Here is a 25,368-nt window from a genome sequence, read left to right as displayed (position 1 = left end):
AAAGAAAAAAATTTTTTTTTTTAGTAACTTTTAAACAAAAGGTTTTGAGATGTTTTTATGGGCTTTTGTTCCCTATTTTTTTTTCCCGTATTTGTCATATTCATTTTCATCCTGCTAAATTAAAATAGTCTCATATAGGATCGTTAGTCAGTGAGATTATTATTAAAATTATACACAAAAAAAAAATTTTTTTTATATAAACTCCATATGTTCGATAATTCCATAAGTAAATTTGATGATATATCTCTTATACCCACAATGGGGTTAATAGAAACAAAATCAGTGGACTCCACTGCTAATGTAATAAATAAAATCGAATCATCAAATACTGACTTGAGATTAACGAACATATTGTTATTAATAATCGTCGTAATAATGTGCGCATATATTTTATATAAAGCTTATCTATTACACAATAAATGTGTAACCAAAAGAGCCATAAGCCAAGCTAATGACCTAGATAAGGTCTAAGAATACATATGCACACACGCGAATAACAATAAAAAAAAAAATAATAATAATTCTGGAAAACAATGGCCACTCTTGATAATTATTTTGGAAAAATAAACGCTAGGCATCCCAGTATTGTCCAAGATTTAATTGAGGTTTTTAGAAATGAGCATATCAATTCACCACAGAACTCAATAAACTTGGTACAAATTAAGTCAGCTTACCTAAATATAACGGGAGAAGAATTCCCAGTTCAAGGAAGCACTAGGGTACAGATGAGTTTCATCCTCACAGTACCATATGTATGTTGCTTTTCCAACGCAGCAGGCACATATCGTTTCTACCGAATGGAGGAACCGAGGCAGTAAGCCTCCATGATTTTTATATACGTACATCCATATTAATAGGCCTAACAAGTTAGTGTAGAATATGGATAAGATAGAAACAAAAAGGCTACAAAAATACTTACCTTTCCTCGATTTCCTGATACAATCAGGCGAAACAAATCACAAATACAAGGAAATAAGGTATTGGATAGCCCACAACTACAAATTTACAAAAAAAAATTGTAGATCTTATGGAAAAATCCATAAAAGTAGCTTATAGTAGATTGTTAGCTAAGACTCCTTTACATAAAGACGTGCCCGGATGGGTCCACGAACTTTTTAAGGACTCGATCGCGCTGATAGACATATCAGAATCGAGTACAGACTCAGATGTAGAAATAATAGATACAGAATAATAAAAAAAAAAAAAATAAATAAACATAAACATTTTCGAAAATTTTGTTATTTTTAACAAACTATGGTTACTTGGGATGATATAATTGGAAAAGCTAGAATACACGCACAAGAATTAACTAAATCTTGTAAGTGCCTCTCGCAAAACAGAGAAACATCCCAAGACACAGTAACCAAACACACGAAAATAATAACCGAGAAGCTCCAAGCTATTAGGGCAGTATTAACTGAGCACTATAGCAAACTAAAGGAAGGGCAAAAAAACAGCCGCAAATGCGTTCTACAGTGATTGCAAACAAAAAGCAATAGCTGTGCTAAACAGACACAATATTGAATTTAAACAAACAACTGATTTGGAAACTTCAATAGTGCTGGAAGAAGAAACGCAACTAATGGCCGATGATGAAAGAGGTCAAGAAAAACCACCAGTGAGCTCTGATCAGTCAATTATAAGTCATAATAAACCAGCAATTCCAAAAGGAAGCAACAAAATGACTCAAACAGTGGTAGAATTCATAAACACAGCCACAAGGCTGCTACCATTCTTCGATGGTGACATTAAAAACCTACAAGGTTTCATTGGGGCACTTCGCGTACTTGATACCATAAAAGAAACGCATGAAGCAGTAGCCATCGAAATAATAAAATCAAAATTGAAAGGTCAAGCGGGTAATACGCTAAGCTCGGAAACAACGATTGACGAAGTTATACAAAAACTGTCAACAATCTTTAAGGGTGAATCAGTGGATCTTTTAACAGCAAAGATTAAAAATCTGCAGAGAAACCCTAATAACTGTGTTTCATACACAAAAGAGATTACTGAGTTGACCGACGCCCTAAAAGGCGCGTATATTTCGGATGGTCTTCCAAATGAACAGGCTATAAAATACACTACCAAAGTGGCAGTAAATGCTATGGTAAGTCATACCAAAAGTCAAAGAGTCCAGCTACTAATGGAATCGGGAAACTTTGATTCAGCCAAAGAAGCCATCACTAGATTTACCACTCTTTCAGTAGAGTCGGGCTCCACGGGAAGTTCCCAAAATAATACCATTTTTTATGCCCAGCATAATGACCGCGGTAGACGCCGCTACAATAATAATGGTAACTGGAGAAACAACTCGAATTGGAACAACAACAATTCGAGCTGGAGCAATAACGATGCCCACAGAGCCCAACGAGGCCGAAATAATTCACGCTACCGAAGAGGCGGCCGTGGAGGTGGACAACAAAATAATAATAGACAAAACACAAATAACCAACAAAATGGTTATAACAATACAAATGTCCGAATTACCCAAAGCGACCAGGGAAACGGACAAGCTCCTCCAAATGCTCAGAGTTAAAAAATAAAGTATACTCTATCAACCTAAGTCTTAATAATTTCGTATCATTTAAGAATGTTGAAACCAATAAGAAAATAACATTCTTAATTGACACCGGTGCAGATATTTCAATAATAAAGGAAAATTCTGATGTATTTCATGACATCAAAGTAAACAAAACTGTAGACATTCGAGGCATAGGAGAAGGAGTAATAAATTCCAAAGGCCTAGTCTCAATAGAATTGCAGACAAGTAAATATATTATTCCATACGAATTTCATCTGCTTCATGCAGATTTCGCAATCCCATGCGATGGAATAATAGGATTAGATTTCATAAAAACTTTTAATTGCAAAATAGATTACAGCAATTCAGAAGATTGGTTTATACTTAGACCACAAACATTAAAGTACCCAATTTACGTTCCAATAACATTCAATTCTGGTAATAACTCAGCACTTCTACCAGCAAGATCCCAAGTGGTACGCAAAATAGAACTATCTTCAGCAGAAGGTAACATTTTAATTCCGAATCAGGAAATTAAACCGGGCGTTTATGTTGCAAACACTATTGCAACAGCCCAAAGTACTTATGTCCGATTCTTAAATACCACAGATAACTGCCAACTAGTAGGCTTTAACAATTTAAAATTTGAATCACTTTCGAACTACGATATAGTTCAAAATACCAAAGATTTAAGAAAAGAATCTGTAATTCATAAATTGAAGAAAAATTTCCCAACACTATTCAAAGACAAACTGGAAAAATTATGCACTGAGTATAGTGATGTGTTCGGACTTGACACCGAACCGATCACAACAAATAATTTTTATAAACAAAAATTAAGACTTAAGGATGATGAACCGGTATATGTGAAAAATTACCGGAGCCCGCATAGCCAAATAGACGAGATCCAGCGACAAGTTGGAAAGTTAATTGAACAGGGTATTGTTGAACCGTCTGTTTCGCCTTATAATAGCCCACTCTTACTAGTCCCAAAGAAAACACTTTCGGGATCTAAAGAAAAAAACTGGCGATTAGTAATTGACTATCGTCAAATAAACAAAAAATTGCTGTCAGACAAGTTTCCGCTCCCCAGAATTGATGATATTCTTGATCAATTGGGAAGAGCAAAATATTTTTCTTGCCTTGATTTAATGTCAGGTTTTCATCAAATAGAACTAGAAGAAAAATCAAGAGATATAACGTCTTTTTCAACGAGCAATGGCTCATATCGCTTCACGCGATTACCTTTCGGTCTAAAAATAGCACCTAATTCATTTCAAAGAATGATGACAATAGCATTCTCAGGGCTTGAGCCCAGCCAAGCTTTTCTCTATATGGATGATTTAATCGTTATTGGTTGTTCTGAACAACATATGATTAAAAATTTAGTAGATGTTTTTAAACTTTGCAGAAAAAACAATCTAAAACTGCATCCAGAAAAATGCTCATTTTTTATGCATGAGGTGACATTCCTAGGTCACAAATGCACAGACAAAGGAATCTTGCCAGACGACACAAAATTTGACGTCATCAAGAATTATCCAGTCCCACATGATGCAGATAGTGCTAGACGTTTCGTTGCATTTTGCAATTATTATAGACGTTTCATAAAAAATTTCGCCGAATACTCCCGGCACATAACAAGATTATGTAAAAAGAATGTTCCCTTCGAATGGACAGCAGAATGCGAAAATGCATTCCAATACTTAAAAGAAAAGCTCGTTCAACCTAATCTATTGCAGTACCCAGATTTCAGCAAAGAATTTTGCATAATCACGGATGCAAGCAAACAAGCATGTGGAGCAGTTTTAACACAAAACTATAATGGACTCCAGCTTCCAGTTTCATATGCATCAAGAGCGTTCACTAAAGGTGAAAGCAACAAGAGTACTACAGAACAAGAGCTAGCAGCAATACATTGGGCAATAACACATTTTCGACCATATATATATGGAAAACACTTCACAGTGCGAACAGACCATAGACAATTAACATATTTATTCTCCATGGTCAACCCGAGTTCAAAACTAACACGCATGCGGCTAGAATTGGAAGAGTACGACTTTACAGTAGAGTATTTGCGAGGTAAAGACAATTTTGTGGCAGACGCCTTATCGCGGATAACTATATCCGAATTAAAAGATATGAGTATAAAAGTCCTGAAAGTCACTACCAGGCAACAAAGTAGACAGAAAAACTGCGCAGTTAATAAAGAAGACCTTTTGCCAAGGCAAAAACTTCAAAATGCTTCTAGGCCCAACGTATACGAAGTCATCAATAATGACGAGGTACGAAAAGTAGTGACCTTGCGAATAACAGAATCTAAATGTTCACTGAAACATGGAAAGAAAGTTATGGCAAGAATTGAAGTTAGCGATTTGTATACCAATGGAATTCTCGACTTAGGTCAGTTCTTCCAAAGGCTTGAAATGCAAGCCGGTATACTTGAAATCAGCCAACTAAAACTGGCACCGAGCGAAAAGATCTTTGAAATTATTTCAATAGATTCTTTTAAAAATATGGGCAATACTATATTGAAAACATTAAGAGTAGCGCTACTCCAGCCGGTGACCCTAATAGAAAATGAAAAAGAAAAAGAAGCAATACTGTCTACATATCATGATGATCCAATTCAAGGAGGTCATACTGGCATTACCAGAACGCTGGCAAAAATCAAAAGACACTACTATTGGAAAAATATGGGACGCCATATCAAAGAGTACATAAGGAGATGTCATAAATGCCAGGTGTCAAAAACGACGACACATACGAAGACTCCCATGATAATAACAGAAACACCAGCGAAGGCTTTTGATAAGGTTATAGTGGACACAATAGGTCCACTACCAAAATCAGATAATGAAAATGAGTATATTGTCACATTGATATGCGATCTGACAAAATACCTAATAGCCATTCCAGTTGCATCTAAGAGTGCAAGTAATGTAGCTAAAGCTATATTCGAAAATTGTATACTACAGTACGGTCCAATGAAAACACTCATTACGGACATGGGAACTGAGTATAAAAACCAAATTATAACAGATATATGCAAGTACATGAAGATTAAAAATCTGACATCTACAGCATACCACCACCAGACCTTAGGGACAATAGAACGAAGTCATAGAACATTCAATGAATATATTCGTTCATACATATCAGCAGATAAGTCCGATTGGGATGCTTGGATACAATATTTCACTTATTGTTACAACACAACACCCTCGGCAGTGCATGAATATTGTCCATACGAACTAGTATTTGGAAGACTACCAAATCAGTTCATAGATTTTAACAAAATCGATAGAATAGATCCAATATACAATTTAGACGACTACTCTAAGGAAATAAAGTTTAGAATAGAAATAGCATATAAAAGAGCTAGGATAATGTTAGAAAAACATAAGTTAAGTAATAAAAAATACTACGACAAACATATTGCCGATTTCAATTTAAACATAGGAGATAAAGTTTTATTAAGAAAAGAAATAGGTCATAAACTAGATGCTAAATATATAGGGCCTTATAAGGTAGTGAGTATAGAAGAAAATGACAATATATTAATAGCAGATAATAAGAATAAATACCAAAAGGTTCATAAAAACAGACTAAAACCATTTTCGGAATGATCAACCGAAAAAAAAAAAAAAATAATAATTATCATGATACTTAAGTAATTTTTACAAAAAAAAAAAAAAAACAAAAATCTTTATGGATTCATCTATTATTGAAAACAAATTCACGCAATTTCGAAAAACAAGAGAAAGAAAATTTGCCTAAAGAGACACAAACAAAAAAAAAAAAAAAACTTTCCTAAGATACACCTTTACTTTACCTTTTATTTTACCTTTCTATATAAATAATCATTACAATAACTACATAATATTACGTTATTCTCTAAAAAGGGGAGGTGTAGTATGTTCATACAACTAATAACTCAACACAATGAGCTCAACTTGTAACACTTTGTTGCAAGTATAAACAATTAAACATATACGCATTAAAATATAATTGTGCACTTGAATATGTTCATATGTATACATTGAAGTATTCACATAAACATATTCAAGTAAACATACAATTAAGCATGAACATATATGTATGTACATTTGTATATGCACATACATATATTCACATAAGCACTGTATGCACAAGCGTAACATGAGCTAGAGCCAGGCCAGCGTGTGACCGCTGACCAAGCACTTTGATGCATGCGCTCCAACAGTATGTATGTATGTATGTACTGACACTCTCCCTCTCTTTTGTAGCTGTCGCATAAATCGCAGCATAAGAATATATATGTAAAATTAGCCTAAGCAAAAGAATAATTTGGAATAAAGGAATCAATCAAAAACTCCAGTCAACCGACACAGACGTGTCTCTGATTATTATTTTTCAACCCAACGGAACCCGGTCGAAGGAGTTTTTACAATATCCATATACATATAATCCCTTCGCACATTTACCACAACACAAAAGGCAAAACAAAATATTTTTTTTTTTAATAGCACTTAACGTATGCACCGCGATTTCTTGCGCGTTCGAATTAGGTGCGAAATTAATTTCCTCACGCGCGTCTTCGGAAACCGGTGCACTTGCTTACATATGTACATACATACTTACATAGTCATACATTGCACATATGTACATATCCACAACACATAATCCATTTCGGTGTCGCGCATTGATTTAACACAACCCCACATCCAATTAAATGACAATTACTTACGTTTTTTTTTGTTGTGAACAACGCGTGTGCATACATATCTATATACTCACCTATGTACTTATGCATGTACGTACATACATAGATTAAAGCATTTGTCCATATGCATTGATCGTTTGTTTTGTTTGCCTTCGCGCACAACACTCGCGGTGTGTAAAAGCGTTCTTTTGTTCTTAATTTTTCCGCACAACCACAAAAAAAAAATTATTAACATAATTAAACAACAAAATCAAAAACCAAATATATAAACAGCGGCCGACAGCTGTTTTCGGAGTAGTGGTGACACGTGAGTCGAGTCGTGATATCGATAGGCGGCTCAAGCGCGCCAAATTCAAATCACATTATTTCCGATTCCCTTTTTTTCGCCTAATTATATATCCGCCCATATTTATAAATAAATAGATATATATTTTTTCCAGCACTATCGTGCCCACATTTATATATCCGTCCATATTTATAAATTATTTATATAATTTTTCCGGCCAACTTTTTGCGCTCATATATGTATCCGCCCATATTTATAAATAAATACATATATATTTTTTTCAGCACTATCGGGCACATATTTATATATCCGCCCATATTTATAAATAAATACATATATATTTTTTCCAGCACTATCGGGCCCATATTTATATATCCGTCCATATTTATAAATTATATATATAATTTTTTCCGGCCAGTATTTTGCGCACATATATATATCCGCCCATATTTATAAATAAATACATATATATTTTTTCCAGCACTATCGGGCCCATATTTAAATATCCGTTCATATTTAAAAATTATAAATATATTTTTTCCGGCCAGCCTTTTGCGCTCATATATATATCCGCCCATATTTATAAATAAATACATATATATTTTTTCCAGCACTATCGGGCCCATATTTATATATCCGTTCATATTTAAAAATTATATATATATTTTTTCCGGCCAGCCTTTTGCGCTCATATATATATCCGCCCATATTTATAAATAAATACATATATATATATTTTTCCAGCACTATCGGGCCCATATTTATATATCCGTCCATATTTATAAATTATATATATAATTTTTCCGGCCAGTATTTTGCGCACATATATGTATCCAGATCCAGATTTATACAAAAACGCATTTTCTTTTATCCTATACATCTTTATTTATATATTTCCTCCGTGTTTTGTTTTATACGTACTCCCAGCGTTACTTACGAATCCATACAAACTTGTTTTGTAATCATTTCGCTTTGTCTACGTGCAAGTTTTGATCCGCACTCGTGCGTTCGTATATTGTTCCACATCTATCCCCATTAAAAGGGCTCCGTTTCCGAGCCACACGCGAGAGAATTCTCCCGCAATCCTGCGGTGCACAGTGAGAAAGCTCTTGCGTCCTCATACAGTCTACTTCTCATTTCCTGTGGTTTTTTCCAAAACAAAAAAAAAAAGCGCACAAACTCGGTGTTCGACGGTAAGGTAAGGTCCCTGAGTATGTCCACGGAGCCGTCCAAGACTGCGCCGAAGTCTAACAGTCTTTCGTCTCCCTCTGCAACTCCGGAGAAGGTTCGGCCTCCGATAACTCTGGTGACCGTGAAGCGTACGGATATTTCGCGCAAGTTCTCGTCTGTTCGCAGCCGCAGCGAATCCCCAAGATCCCGTCCGTCTTCGTCCAGCCTCCCTCAGGGTCGCAGATTCTCGGTTAAAGACTCGAGTGAACACAAAGGTCGTTCCAAGCTTTCAACCCAGACCCAGATCCCGCACGTGGTTGTGACCCACTGTTCTGACGCTCCCGTCACCCGATCCGTATCACAACAGCGCAGAGAACACTCCAGAATGTCCCTCTCCGATTTCATTCTGGCGTGCGACGCATTGACTCTGTTCGAAGCTCGGGAGAGTGAAGCTCAAACTTCTGAAGTGCCCTTGTTTTCCATTAAAATGCACTTAGAGCAGCTCAAATCCCTTTGGTCAACTGTCGAGATGGAATACTCCCGTTGTCACAAGGCCTTGAAAGTCCAAACCGACGAGGAAAGGTTGGCAAACATAAGCCACATCAAGGCGAAGCACGAATACGCTTATGCGGCGTATGTGCGATGCGGGACGTTGTTCGGAGAACGCATCGAACAGCTCTCGGCACAGATGACGAGTCTTATGCGTCAGCCAACCGCTCCGTCGAGGCCGGCGGGGCATAGAGTTCCTCCGTGTGAGGTGGAGACATTTGATGGCGACAGCCTAGCATGGCCCACATTCCGCGATTTGTTCGCCGCCATTTATATCGCCAACACGTACTTGTCACAAGTGGAGAAGCTCTATCACTTGAACACCAAAACGCGAGGGGAAGCGAGAACCATCGTGGCTAAGTCCCCCCTGACGAATGAGGGTTTCCAGGCTGCTTGTCATGACTCAAGCCAGACAACTCCTTCAGATTCCCGCGGTGGCACAAGAGTCGGGCAAATCCTTGCGAGAGCTGCAGACTGCGTTTCAAGGGTGTCTCACCGCGCTTGAGCGTTCGGGTGTTAGTACGGAGAATTGGGATGTCTTACTTATCGCCATCTGCACTAGCAAATTGCCGAAGGCCACAATCCTCCTGTGGGAGCAATCAGTGCCAAATAAGACTGTCGTCTCAACTTGGTCCGATTTGAACCAATTTCTTACCGATCGGTATCGTGTCCTGGATGCCACCGAAGAACATAAGTCGGCCCCAAGTGTTCAAGCCATCCCCATTGGCCCCCGCAAATCCTCTGCAACGATGAAGGTCCAAGCGTTCCCCGCGAAAACCCAGCTCAAACCGGCTTCTTGTAAGCTGTGCCATCGGGAGAATCACCCAATACGGCTCTGCCCTAGTTTTCTTGATATGCCTGTTCAGAGGCGGCTGGAAACCATTAGACAGCAGGGACTTTGTCTGAACTGTTTTGCCCGCGGTCATCAAGTGAAGGGCTGCTCCAGTGCGCATAATTGCCATACCTGCAAGGAACGTCATCAAACTCTGTTGCATCCTAGTGATGTGTCCGTGCCCTCGCCGTCCGCTGCGCAAGTCCCACCATCCAGCGCCACAGAGCGTCCGTCCACGAGCAACCAGCGCACAAATGCTCAAAGTTATTTTGCATCTACCCCAGGCAGAGGCCTTTTAGGCACTGCGATTGTCACTCTGCACCATCGTGGTGTGGATCACCATATTCGGGCGTTGATCGACTCTGGGGCCGATTCAACTTTTCTCTCCGAGCGTGTCTTCAGCATGGTCCAGCCCCCCTTCTACCCAGTAGACGCCGCGGTTACTGGCATGGCCAGAGTGATGGAGGCTCCGCCGACAAGGTGTGTCTGCTAATGCTGTCTCCCCCGTGTGACAGACTGAACAAGATTGAGGTCTCCGCCCTGGTCGTATCCAAATTGTCAGGGGCCATTCCAACGGCTCCCTTCCTTAATACGGTTCCGACGCAGTGCCTCGATCGCCCCCTGGCTGACCCGTACTACAACAAGCCCGCGCCTATTGACATGATTATTGGTGTAGACCTGTTTCCCCATATCCTCGGAGAACGGATCAAAAAGGATATTGGTGAGTTCGTCGGGCTAGAAACCATCTTTGGATGGGTTCTGTGTGGGGCTATCATGCCTGACCCTCCGGTGTCTCGATCAGTTTTCGCGGCACAGACGCGAGTTAGTCCAGAAGCAAAACTTGATGTACTCCTCACCAAGTTTTGGGAGGTGGAAGACCTTCCCGCAAAGCCGGAAAAGGAGGATGACGTATTCTGCGAGCGGAACTTCCAGGAGACCACCCAAAGTGGAAATGACGTCCGATATGTTGTGTCCCTACCGTTCAAAGGTCCGAATAGCGTTGACTTGGGCCACTCAAGACCGATCGCGCTGGCTCAATTCCTGCGGAATGAAGCACGCCTTCTCAAGGATCCCGTCCTAAAAACGCAGTACGATGCCATTATTCAAGAGTACGAGGAATCGGGTCATATGATTCGGGTGACGCCGCCTCAAGATGGGAAAAACTTCTATCTCCCCCATCAAGCGGTGTTTAAGCCCTATAGCATTACCACTAAGGTACGTGTGGTATTTAACGCGTCGAGCCCCTCCACACGAGGCGTCAGCCTCAACGATGTCTTGCACACCGGCCCCACTCTTCAGGCCGACCTCACGCTTCAGGTACTGAAATGGCGGTTCTTTCAATTCGTTTTCAACGCCGACATAACGCAGATGTATCGACAAATCCGAGTCGACCCCAGGCATACCCCCTTTCAGCGGATCCTCTACCGAGACCGCTGCGGCAATATTCAAGATTATGAGTTACAAACTGTCACGATTGGGGTTAACTGCGCGCCATTCTTGGCGATCCGAGTCCTTTTACAACTGGCACAAGACGTGCATGCGATGTATCCTCAGGCGTGCGAAATCCTTCGGAACTACTTGTATGTTGATGATGTCCTTGCCGGCGCTCACACTGAAGCCGACGCCCGTCTCGCAATACGAGAGCTTCAAGCGGCCCTCCAATCTGCGGGCTTCCCGCTTCGGAAGTGGACTTCCAACAAGAAGGAAGTACTTCAAGCCATTCCGAGAGAGCACCTGCTGCGAGAGGACTTTCTCGAGCTGGAAGACGCGAGCACTGCAAAAACCTTGGGCATCCGCTGGCAAGCTGCCGAGGACGTCTTCTTCTTCACCGTAGCGGACCCCCCCTTGAAGGAGTCGATCTCCAAGAGGCAGGTTCTGTCCCATATCGCTAAACTCTTCGACCCCGCTGGTTGGCTAGCCCCATTTGTCATCCGAGCGAAGATATTCATGCAGCAAATCTGGCTTACCGAACTGGGCTGGGATTATGTTCTGCCGCCTCTCTTGCTGCAGCAATGGCACGAATTCCTGCAGGATTACCCAGGCCTCAGTCGACTCCGCATTCCCCGTTGGCTAAACACCAGCGATAAGCTCTCGTGGGAGCTTCATGGCTTCTGTGACGCGTCACAGAAAGCGTATGGAGCAGCCCTATATGTGCGGGTTCGGTACGGCGATCAAGTAGTCGTCCATTTATTAACGGCTAAGACCCGTGTAGCTCCAGTCAAAACAGTCTCGCTGCCTCGGCTGGAGTTGTGCGGAGCGGTTTTGCTAGCCGATCTCTGGGCGTCGATCGTTCCTGAACTCCCAATCCCACCTGCAACCTCCAAGTTTTGGGCCGACTCTACCATCGTGTTGGCTTGGCTTAATAAACCCCCGTGCAGTTGGTCCACCTTCGTGGCCAATCGGGTATCCAGCATCTCCAAAAGCACCAGTGGCCAAAGCTGGTCACATGTGCGCTCCGTGGAGCCGTGGAGTCTCCGCGGCCGAGTTATCGGCCAGCAGCCTCTGGTGGCATGGGCCGGACTGGCTCCAGCGAGCCCCCGAGTATTGGCAAACTCCCCATAACGAACTCCCAGACACCCAGCTGGAGCAACGAGTCCAGTGCCACACCACCGCGACCACCCTACTCGAGGACGTCAGCGAACGTTTCTCGGATTATGGTAGGGCATAACGAGTCATCGCGTACATCCTACGCTTCGCCACCAAAAGGATTTCGACGCCTTCCACGGTTCGCCTCACCAATGACGAACTTCTCTCCGCCGAGCGCGCCTTGATTCGGACCTCTCAGCGTCGGGAATACCTCGCGGAGATACGGGCCCTGGGTGAAGGGCGACCCCTGCCATCATCCAGCACGCTACTCAATCTGAATCCATTTCTCGACCAGCATGGGATACTCCGCTCCTGCGGACGACTCCGGGCCGCTGAGTCCCTCCGATATGATGAACGTCACCCTATTCTCCTCCCCTATAGTACTCATTTCACTCGCCTGCTTGTCGAATTCGCCCACCGCATCACGTTGCATGGCGGCAATCAACTGATGGTGCGGTATCTGCGCACCAAATTCTGGATCCCACGGATCAAGAACATGGTGAATTCCCACATCAAGGGGTGCAAAGTCTGCATCGTTCATCGTCGACGACTACAGACCCAGATGATGGGTGATCTCCCTCGAGAACGCATCACGTACTCCAGGCCCTTCACCCACACGGGCATTGACTTCGCAGGGCCGTTCGAGATCAAAAATTACACCGGGCGTGCGTGTCTCAAAACTAAGGGTTATGTCTGCGTCTTTGTGTGTTTCAGCACGAAGGCAATCCATCTCGAGGCTACCTCCGACCTCACCACTGAACGATTTCTTGCAGCCTTCTCTCGGTTTGTCGCACGGAGACAATGCCCACAGCGCATTTACTCCGACAATGGCAAAACCTTCGTAGGGGCCTCAAAGGCGCTCGAAAAAGATTTCCTGAACGCCACCAAGCCTGATATAATGAAGGCATTTCCCCAGCACATTTTATCCTGGCAGTTCATTCCACCAAGCGCGCCCCATATGGGAGGACTGTGGGAAGCAGGGGTCAAAAGTTTTAAGACCCTGTTTTACAAGTCCTCGTCCACTGTCAAATACACCTTCGAGGAACTTTCCACTCTCCTGTGTAGGATCGAAGCGTGCCTAAACTCCAGGCCAATCTCTCCCATGAACGAGGATCCAAAGGATCTGCTGGCCCTAAGCCCGGGACATTTCCTGATTGGAGGACCGCTCTTATCCATTGCGGAACCGGAAATTCTGGTCGAGCCTATGTCGCTGATCAACCGATGGCATCAACCACGCGTCTGCCGCACCACCGCAGCAAACGAGCTGCTCCACAGGGCACGAACATGTACCGCTGCCGGGTCTGTCGGGGGGTTCATGCGCTCCGGCAGTGTCAGCGCTTCCTGAACCTCCAAGGGGAAAAGCGGCTCCGGGCGGTGCTTATCAATAAGTACTGTCCCAATTGCTTGGCACTCGAGCATTCATCCGACGCGTGCCGGACTCGCCATGGTTGCCGACGATGCGGGCAAAAGCACCATACCCTGCTCCACATGGCCGACCAACCGCCGAGACAACGTGCCTCCGCCCGGCGTCGCAGCCAATCACCCCCCTCCGGGCGTGCTGCACCACCGCTCCAACTCCGTTCCCGATCATCGTCCTCCCTGCTCTTCGCCAGGACGACGACTGTCCTGCCAACCGCAGTCCTCCGGTTGGGCAATGGCTCGAAATCCTTCGAGACCCGCGTCCTTCTCGATGCGTGTGCGGCTGAGAGCCGCATCAATCTCTCCTTTGCCCGGTCCCTGGGGTTAGCTGTGACCAAGGTCGGGGTCGACCAAGCCTGTACGGCCGTCCTCGAGTCAAGGTCCGACCAGACGTTCCGACGGAACGTTATATTCCGGGTCAAAGAGGACTTGCTCATCCGCACTCCCATCCGGGAAGTGGCGGCGCCGGTCCGGGAGAAATTCGCCACCCTGATCCTGGCCGACCCCTATTTCTATCGGCCGGCGTCGGTGTCCGTGGTGCTCGGGGCAGACCTCTATCCTGAGGTCATCCAACCAGGCTGTGTGCCCGGTCATAGCGGTACTCCCGCAGCCTAGAGCACCGTGTTCGGATGGGTCGTCTCCGGCTCCTGTGGGATCTAGGCGCTCCAGGACGTTGCCGTCCCCCATCCTTTATATGTCTAGGGTGGCAATTGCAACATGTTGCAAGGGGGGCGGTATGTTCACGCCACCGGGTGAACAGCAGTGAGCGGCGAAGAGCAGTGAGGAGTGAGGAGGGTTTTTTGATCCTCGGCATCTACGGTCACAACAGGAGGGGTGACTTGATTTTTCCAATGGGCATCGCCATTTATTACGAATCGAGATTTTCACCCGAACACCCGTTCATCTCCTGTATATTTTGCTCGAATTGTAAATCTGTTTAACCCGTAACATTCTCGTGTGTGTCGGGATATACCAAGAAATAAATCAAACATAGAATTAAAACGAAGTTTTTCGCGCGTTTTAATCATTCTACTCACGTACCAGACCCTGAAGACATTGGCACCCGCCAACCACTTGAGGCTTATTCGGGTCCTTCCGCCCCTCCACAAGCAAGTCTGTTCTGTTAGATTGTGTACCATCGTTCAAAGACTTGGGCGTTATGTTTGACCCAAAACTTTCATTTAATGTTCATATTTCTTCTATTGTCAATAGACCCGCCCTACTCTAGAATATTGCTCGCCAGTGTGGAATCCGCAATATGATGTTCACCAGCGTAGTATTGAATCGGTACAGAAGCAATTCCTTAAGTTTGCGTTACGCGGTCTTAATTGGGACCCGAGTCTTCGCCTACCTTCTTATTCTAGCAGACTTCTTCTTATTAATCTTCCTTCACTTTACAACCGTAGGCTCGTTTTTGGCATTCTCTTTCTCCATAAACTAGTCAACGGCGAAGTCATTTCTACTAATTTACTAGATACGCTATATTTTTGTGTTCCCTCACGTCAGACCAGAAACTTTTTATACCCTGCGTTTTACTCAGCCGTCTTAAGAGCTATCGGTCTGAAATTTTGTCTCGGGGTTTTTTATTACCCGGGAAAAATAAAGTATGAAATTCATAAGGATCGGACCACTATATCATATAGCTCTAGAAGAACTAGAAGAAACATTTTCATAAAAATCGGAGTATGCTATGAAATTTACATATGTGATAATATTGGATATAAAACCCCAGATCCCAAAATTTGAATGTGATCGGATAAATATAACACACACAGACGCAACGCTACATGAACTGTATGTGTATGCGTGCGTTGCTTTGCTTTGGGAATAAGGGAAGAAGAAGAACAAATTGTAAAATAGAGAGTAAAATTGTTTTGTTTGTATATTGATGAATTGAGTTGCAGAAAAGAAACATGTAAAATTATTATTACCTAGGACTGCAAGGGGATATAAACTTCGGCATAGCCGATGTTAGCTTCTTTGATATTTTTATTTTTTAATTTTTTTTTAAATTGTAGAGATAAAAAATTCGTTATTATATATATATATATATTTTTTTAATTGTTATTATTATTACGGTTGATCATTCTGATTTTTATTCTATAAATGGTTTTAACCTGTTTTTATGAACTTTCTGGTTTTTATTTTTATCATCTGCAATTATTATATTATCATTTTCTTTAATACTCACTACCTTATAACGCCCTATCCATTTAGCATCTAGTTTATGACCTATTTCTTTCCTATCTATTTTGTTAAAATCTATGAACTGATTTGGTAGTCTTCCAAATACTAGTTCGTATGGACAATATTCATGCACTGCCGAGGGTGTTGTATTGTAGCAATAAGTGAAATATTGTATCCAAACATCCCAATCGGACTTATCTGCTGATATGTATGAACGAATATATTCGTTGAATGTTCTATGACTTCGTTCTATTGTCCCTAAAGTCTGGTGGTGGTATGCTGTTGATGTTAGATTTTTAATCTTCATGTACTTGCACATATCTGTTATAATCTGATTTTTATACTCAGTTCCCATGTCCGTAATGAGTATTTTCATTGGACCGTACTGTAGTATAAGATTTTCGAATATTGCTTTAGCTACATTACTTGCACTCTTGGATACAACTGGAATGGCTATTAAATAATTTGTCAGATCGCATATTAATGTGACAATATACTCATTTTCATTATCTGATTTTGGTAGTGGACCTATTGTGTCCACTATCACTTTATCAAAAGCCTTCGCTGGTGTTTCTGTTATTATCATGGGGGTCTTCGTATGTGTCGTCGTTTTTGATACCTGGCATTTATGACATCTACTTATGTACTCTTTGATATGGCGTCCCATATTTTTCCAATAGTAGCGTCTTTTGATTTTTGCCAGCGTTCTGGTAATGCCAGTATGACCTCCTTGAATTGGATCATCATGGTATGTAGACAGTATTGCTTCTTTTTCTTTTTCATTATACCCTTGCAGAGGGTATTATAAAATTGGTCAGATGTTTGTAACGCACAGAAGGAGACGTTTCCGACCCCATAAAGTATATATACTCTTGATTAGCATGAGAAGCTGAGTTGATATAGCCATGTCCGTCTGTCCGTCCGTCTGTGCGAATGCGTTTTACTCAGCCGTCTTAAGAGCTATCGGGCTGAAATTTTTTTTCGGGGTTTTTTATTACCCGGGAAAAATAAAGTATGAAAACCATCAGGATCGGACCACTATATCATATAGCTCACGAAGAACTAGAAGAAACATTTTCATAAAAATCGGAGTATGCTATGAAATTTACATATGCTGGCCGACCCCTATTTCTATCGGCCGGCGTCGGTGTCCGTGGTGCTCGGGGCAGACCTCTATCCTGAGGTCATCCAACCAGGCTGTGTGCCCGGTCATAGCGGTACTCCCGCAGCCCAGAGCACCGTGTTCGGATGGGTCGTCTCCGGCTCCTGTGGGATCTAGGCGCTCCAGGACGTTGCCGTCCCCCATCCTTTATATGTCTAGGGTGGCAATTGCAACATGTTGCAAGGGGGGCGGTATGTTCACGCCACCGGGTGAACAGCAGTGAGCGGCGAAGAGCAGTGAGCGGCGAAGAGCAGTGAGGAGTGAGGAGGGTTTTTTGATCCTCGGCATTTACGGTCACACCAGGAGGGGTGACTTGATTTTTCCAATGGGCATCGCCATTTATTACGAATCGAGATTTTCACCCGAACACCCGTTCATCTCCTGTATATTTTGCTCGAATTGTAAATCTGTTTAACCCGTAACATTCTCGTGTGTGTCGGGATATACCAAGAAATAAATCAAACATAGAATTAAAACGAAGTTTTTCGCGCGTTTTAATCATTCTACTCACGTACCAGACCCTGAAGACATTGGCACCCGCCAACCACTTGAGGCTTATTCGGGTCCTTCCGCCCCTCCACAAGCAAGTCTGTTCTGTTAGATTGTGTACCATCGTTCAAAGACTTGGGCGTTATGTTTGACCCAAAACTTTCATTTAATGTTCATATTTCTTCTATTGTCAATAGACCCGCCCTACTCTAGAATATTGCTCGCCAGTGTGGAATCCGCAATATGATGTTCACCAGCGTAGTATTGAATCGGTACAGAAGCAATTCCTTAAGTTTGCGTTACGCGGTCTTAATTGGGACCCGAGTCTTCGCCTTCTTATTCTAGCAGACTTCTTCTTATTAATCTTCCTTCACTTTACAACCGTAGGCTCGTTTTTGGCATTCTCTTTCTCCATAAACTAGTCAACGGCGAAGTCATTTCTACTAATTTACTAGATACGCTATATTTTTGTGTTCCCTCACGTCAGACCAGAAACTTTTTATACCCTTGCAGAGGGTAATATAAATTTGGTCAGATGTTTGTAACGCACAGAAGGAGACGTTTCCGACCCCATAAAGTATATATATTCTTGATCAGCATGAGAAGCTGAGTTGATATAGCCATGTCCGTCTGTCCGTCCATCTGTGCGTATGCGTTTTACTCAGCCGTCTTAAGAGCTATCGGTCTGAAATTTTGTCTCGGGGTTTTTTATTACCCGGGAAAAATAAAGTATGAAATTCATAAGGATCGGACCACTATATCATATAGCTCTAGAAGAACTAGAAGAAACATTTTCATAAAAATCGGAGTATGCTATGAAATTTACATATGTGATAATATTGGATATAAAACCCCAGATCCCAAAATTTGAATGTGATCGGATAAATATAACACACACAGACGCAACGCTACATGAACTGTATGTGTATGCGTGCGTTGCTTTGCTTTGGGAATAAGGGAAGAAGAAGAACAAATTGTAAAATAGAGAGTAAAATTGTTTTGTTTGTATATTGATGAATTGAGTTGCAGAAAAGAAACATGTAAAATTATTATTACCTAGGACTGCAAGGGGATATAAACTTCGGCATAGCCGATGTTAGCTTCTTTGATATTTTTATTTTTTAATTTTTTTTTAAATTGTAGAGATAAAAAATTCGTTATTATATATATATATATATTTTTTTAATTGTTATTATTATTACGGTTGATCATTCTGATTTTTATTCTATAAATGGTTTTAACCTGTTTTTATGAACTTTCTGGTTTTTATTTTTATCATCTGCAATTATTATATTATCATTTTCTTTAATACTCACTACCTTATAACGCCCTATCCATTTAGCATCTAGTTTATGACCTATTTCTTTCCTATCTATTTTGTTAAAATCTATGAACTGATTTGGTAGTCTTCCAAATACTAGTTCGTATGGACAATATTCATGCACTGCCGAGGGTGTTGTATTGTAGCAATAAGTGAAATATTGTATCCAAACATCCCAATCGGACTTATCTGCTGATATGTATGAACGAATATATTCGTTGAATGTTCTATGACTTCGTTCTATTGTCCCTAAAGTCTGGTGGTGGTATGCTGTTGATGTTAGATTTTTAATCTTCATGTACTTGCACATATCAGTTATAATCTGATTTTTATACTCAGTTCCCATGTCCGTAATGAGTATTTTCATTGGACCGTACTGTAGTATAAGATTTTCGAATATTGCTTTAGCTACATTACTTGCACTCTTGGATACAACTGGAATGGCTATTAAATAATTTGTCAGATCGCATATTAATGTGACAATATACTCATTTTCATTATCTGATTTTGGTAGTGGACCTATTGTGTCCACTATCACTTTATCAAAAGCCTTCGCTGGTGTTTCTGTTATTATCATGGGGGTCTTCGTATGTGTCGTCGTTTTTGATACCTGGCATTTATGACATCTACTTATGTACTCTTTGATATGGCGTCCCATATTTTTCCAATAGTAGCGTCTTTTGATTTTTGCCAGCGTTCTGGTAATGCCAGTATGACCTCCTTGAATTGGATCATCATGGTATGTAGACAGTATTGCTTCTTTTTCTTTTTCATTATACCCTTGCAGAGGGTATTATAAAATTGGTCAGATGTTTGTAACGCACAGAAGGAGACGTTTCCGACCCCATAAAGTATATATACTCTTGATTAGCATGAGAAGCTGAGTTGATATAGCCATGTCCGTCTGTCCGTCCGTCTGTGCGAATGCGTTTTACTCAGCCGTCTTAAGAGCTATCGGGCTGAAATTTTTTTTCGGGGTTTTTTATTACCCGGGAAAAATAAAGTATGAAAACCATCAGGATCGGACCACTATATCATATAGCTCACGAAGAACTAGAAGAAACATTTTCATAAAAATCGGAGTATGCTATGAAATTTACATATGCTGGCCGACCCCTATTTCTATCGGCCGGCGTCGGTGTCCGTGGTGCTCGGGGCAGACCTCTATCCTGAGGTCATCCAACCAGGCTGTGTGCCCGGTCATAGCGGTACTCCCGCAGCCCAGAGCACCGTGTTCGGATGGGTCGTCTCCGGCTCCTGTGGGATCTAGGCGCTCCAGGACGTTGCCGTCCCCCATCCTTTATATGTCTAGGGTGGCAATTGCAACATGTTGCAAGGGGGGCGGTATGTTCACGCCACCGGGTGAACAGCAGTGAGCGGCGAAGAGCAGTGAGCGGCGAAGAGCAGTGAGGAGTGAGGAGGGTTTTTTGATCCTCGGCATTTACGGTCACACCAGGAGGGGTGACTTGATTTTTCCAATGGGCATCGCCATTTATTACGAATCGAGATTTTCACCCGAACACCCGTTCATCTCCTGTATATTTTGCTCGAATTGTAAATCTGTTTAACCCGTAACATTCTCGTGTGTGTCGGGATATACCAAGAAATAAATCAAACATAGAATTAAAACGAAGTTTTTCGCGCGTTTTAATCATTCTACTCACGTACCAGACCCTGAAGACATTGGCACCCGCCAACCACTTGAGGCTTATTCGGGTCCTTCCGCCCCTCCACAAGCAAGTCTGTTCTGTTAGATTGTGTACCATCGTTCAAAGACTTGGGCGTTATGTTTGACCCAAAACTTTCATTTAATGTTCATATTTCTTCTATTGTCAATAGACCCGCCCTACTCTAGAATATTGCTCGCCAGTGTGGAATCCGCAATATGATGTTCACCAGCGTAGTATTGAATCGGTACAGAAGCAATTCCTTAAGTTTGCGTTACGCGGTCTTAATTGGGACCCGAGTCTTCGCCTTCTTATTCTAGCAGACTTCTTCTTATTAATCTTCCTTCACTTTACAACCGTAGGCTCGTTTTTGGCATTCTCTTTCTCCATAAACTAGTCAACGGCGAAGTCATTTCTACTAATTTACTAGATACGCTATATTTTTGTGTTCCCTCACGTCAGACCAGAAACTTTTTATACCCTTGCAGAGGGTAATATAAATTTGGTCAGATGTTTGTAACGCACAGAAGGAGACGTTTCCGACCCCATAAAGTATATATATTCTTGATCAGCATGAGAAGCTGAGTTGATATAGCCATGTCCGTCTGTCCGTCCATCTGTGCGTATGCGTTTTACTCAGCCGTCTTAAGAGCTATCGGTCTGAAATTTTGTCTCGGGGTTTTTTATTACCCGGGAAAAATAAAGTATGAAATTCATAAGGATCGGACCACTATATCATATAGCTCTAGAAGAACTAGAAGAAACATTTTCATAAAAATCGGAGTATGCTATGAAATTTACATATGTGATAATATTGGATATAAAACCCCAGATCCCAAAATTTGAATGTGATCGGATAAATATAACACACACAGACGCAACGCTACATGAACTGTATGTGTATGCGTGCGTTGCTTTGCTTTGGGAATAAGGGAAGAAGAAGAACAAATTGTAAAATAGAGAGTAAAATTGTTTTGTTTGTATATTGATGAATTGAGTTGCAGAAAAGAAACATGTAAAATTATTATTACCTAGGACTGCAAGGGGATATAAACTTCGGCATAGCCGATGTTAGCTTCTTTGATATTTTTATTTTTTAATTTTTTTTTAAATTGTAGAGATAAAAAATTCGTTATTATATATATATATTTTTTTTTTTAATTGTTATTATTATTACGGTTGATCATTCTGATTTTTATTCTATAAATGGTTTTAACCTGTTTTTATGAACTTTCTGGTTTTTATTTTTATCATCTGCAATTATTATATTATCATTTTCTTTAATACTCACTACCTTATAACGCCCTATCCATTTAGCATCTAGTTTATGACCTATTTCTTTCCTATCTATTTTGTTAAAATCTATGAACTGATTTGGTAGTCTTCCAAATACTAGTTCGTATGGACAATATTCATGCACTGCCGAGGGTGTTGTATTGTAGCAATAAGTGAAATATTGTATCCAAACATCCCAATCGGACTTATCTGCTGATATGTATGAACGAATATATTCGTTGAATGTTCTATGACTTCGTTCTATTGTCCCTAAAGTCTGGTGGTGGTATGCTGTTGATGTTAGATTTTTAATCTTCATGTACTTGCACATATCTGTTATAATCTGATTTTTATACTCAGTTCCCATGTCCGTAATGAGTATTTTCATTGGACCGTACTGTAGTATAAGATTTTCGAATATTGCTTTAGCTACATTACTTGCACTCTTGGATACAACTGGAATGGCTATTAAATAATTTGTCAGATCGCATATTAATGTGACAATATACTCATTTTCATTATCTGATTTTGGTAGTGGACCTATTGTGTCAACTATCACTTTATCAAAAGCCTTCGCTGGTGTTTCTGTTATTATCATGGGGGTCTTCGTGTGTGTCGTCGTTTTTGATACCTGGCATTTATGACATCTACTTATGTACTCTTTGATATGGCGTCCCATATTTTTCCAATAGTAGCGTCTTTTGATTTTTGCCAGCGTTCTGGTAATGCCAGTATGACCTCCTTGAATTGGATCATCATGGTATGTAGACAGTATTGCTTCTTTTTCTTTTTCATTATACCCTTGCAGAGGGTATTATAAAATTGGTCAGATGTTTGTAACGCACAGAAGGAGACGTTTCCGACCCCATAAAGTATATATACTCTTGATTAGCATGAGAAGCTGAGTTGATATAGCCATGTCCGTCCGTCTGTGCGAATGCGTTTTACTCAGCCGTCTTAAGAGCTATCGGGCTGAAATTTTTTTTCGGGGTTTTTTATTACCCGGGAACAATAAAGTATGAAAACCATCAGGATCGGACCACTATATCATATAGCTCACGAAGAACTAGAAGAAACATTTTCATAAAAATCGGAGTATGCTATGAAATTTACATATGTGATTGTAAAATAATTGTAAAATAGAGGGTAAAATTGTTTTGTTTGTAAATTGATGAAGTGAGTTGCAGAAAACAAATTTTGAACATGTAAAATTATTATTACCAAGGACTGCAAGGGTATATAAACTTTGGCATAGCCGATGTTAGCTTCTTTGATATTATTCTATTAGGGTCACCGGCTGGAGTAGGGCTACTCTTAATGTTTTCAATATAGTATTGCCCATATTTTTAAAAGAATCTATTGAAATAATTTTAAAGATCTTTTCGCTCGGTGCCACTTTTAGTTGGCTGATTTCAAGTATACTGGCTTGCATTTCAAGCCTTTGGAAGAACTGACCTAAGTCGAGAATTCCATATTTTTTGCAGGTGTCCAGCAGGTGTGCGGTAGAGAGCTCTAGACCACATAAGTGGCAGTTCGGTTTTGGGTCTCCTGACAATACATGGCTGTGGGTGCCACTGCTGTGTCCTATCCGGAGGCGGGTGTGCTTTTCGCTCGGGATGTGTTGATAGGGAACTTGACTTTCTCCAAGTTTGGGTTGCAGTTCCTGTATCTGTGATGAAAGTTAGCCCAGATTTCGATTTTTTGCGAGTGGAGCTGTTTGAGAATAACTTTTCGCAGATCTTTTTCCGCTGAGGGGAGTATCATGATTTTGGGATACTTTGACATTGGTTTTGCTGCATTGTCAGCCAACTCATTGCCCCTAATGCCCCTGTGGCTGGGAACCCAAAATATGTTAAGTTGTAGAGGGGTTTTTATTAAACTCTCCCGTATCTGCACGAGTGTTGGGTTTGTGTTGGATATATTTTTGACAGATTCTACAGTCGATAGGCTATCGGTACATATAGTAAACTTTCCAGTTCTGCCTTGTGCGTAAACGATGGCTTTCAGAATAGCTTCTGCTTCGGCTGAACATACAGAGTAGTATTCTGGTAGTGATCCTGCTGATAGAATTATACCATTGATGTCAACGCATGCGAATGCAGTGAGTTCAGCTGATTTTGTTGCGACAGTGAATATCCACGTTCGATTATCATAAAATTTCTTGGCTGTTTCATTATAAAATAGTTGGCGGAAAGTTTGCCCGTTTGTGTGATTTTTTGGAAATTCCTGTAGCGCGCAGTTAATAGAGGATTGTCTAAGAAGCCATGAAGGGGCGCTGGAGATTTTCGGTGTTGTTGGGGTTGCGATATTCCATTCTTTGGAGAGAGCGGCGCATCGGCGTATTGTGGAGAGGTATCGGTAAGTTCTCCGTTGTTTTATAGCCTTCCGTACCACAGTTTGAAAGAGCTGGTTGGGTGAGCAGAACATTTTCGGGATAAGCAGGGCTGTTGTTTCTGCAACTTTGTCCTCTATTGTTGACAAACCCGCTTCTGCAAGGACGCATTTTATTGGAGATGTTGGAAAGGCGTTGATACTGCGACGAACCGCTGTGTGGTAGGCTGGTTTCAACAGGCGGACATGTGACTTTAACCACGTAACCAATTTTTGCCAATATAAGAGCCCTGGCGACATTTATAAGACTATTTGTATTTATTAAGGAATGTTTGGAGCTAAGATATTTTATGTTTAGTTTTTTTTCAAGGTTATCTCTGAGATACAGACAGTGATTTTTAAATGTCACTCTTGTCGAAATATAGGCCTAATATCTTAAGAGCCTGGACGCATTCTATAGTAAAGTTATTAAAGCTTAAACTAGAGTAGGTACATCTTTTTTTTTTACAAATTTATTTTAATTACTTTTATTTATTTATTTATTTACGTCAACTAACACAGCAGTCGACGAAAAAGCTTAAGCTAAAGACAGATAGTAATTAATTGAAAAAGATAGCTTAGCTATATACACAACTAAACATCCCCGACCCGGTGGAGGTGTTTTATTTGCATAAGGTGCCAGCTATGCCCCGATTCACAGCCAATGTGGTCAGGGATGAGTTGCAGCCAATCCAAGTCCAGAATATTATTATTGGTTTCGCTGTAGATGATTAAAAAGTATAGCGCGAAGAGAAGTGATAAGAAGATGAGGAGAAATTAGGTGAGAAAGGTTGTTAAAAGATTGGCAAAAAACACGAAAAGGTTC

The 25,368-nt window shown here is 41.2% G+C and overlaps 1 long non-coding RNA gene across 1 annotated transcript; it reads right to left on the bottom strand.

Moving 5' to 3' along the window:
* Positions 1 to 502: 502 nt before the first annotated feature.
* On the bottom strand, positions 503 to 1,194 carry LOC124459876. Its single transcript, XR_006953860.1, has 3 exons — positions 920 to 1,194; positions 675 to 859; positions 503 to 570 (listed from the first exon to the last, which is right to left on the bottom strand). It is a non-coding gene; the product is annotated as an uncharacterized LOC124459876 (long non-coding RNA).
* Between the last annotated feature and the right edge of the window lie 24,174 nt (positions 1,195 to 25,368).

Source organism: Drosophila willistoni (assembly GCF_018902025.1).
Source record: "Drosophila willistoni isolate 14030-0811.24 chromosome 2L unlocalized genomic scaffold, UCI_dwil_1.1 Seg168, whole genome shotgun sequence".
NCBI classification, from domain to species: domain Eukaryota; kingdom Metazoa; phylum Arthropoda; class Insecta; order Diptera; family Drosophilidae; genus Drosophila; species Drosophila willistoni.
Note: the sequence above shows the minus strand (reverse complement) of the source record. Positions and strands in the feature narration are given on the sequence as shown.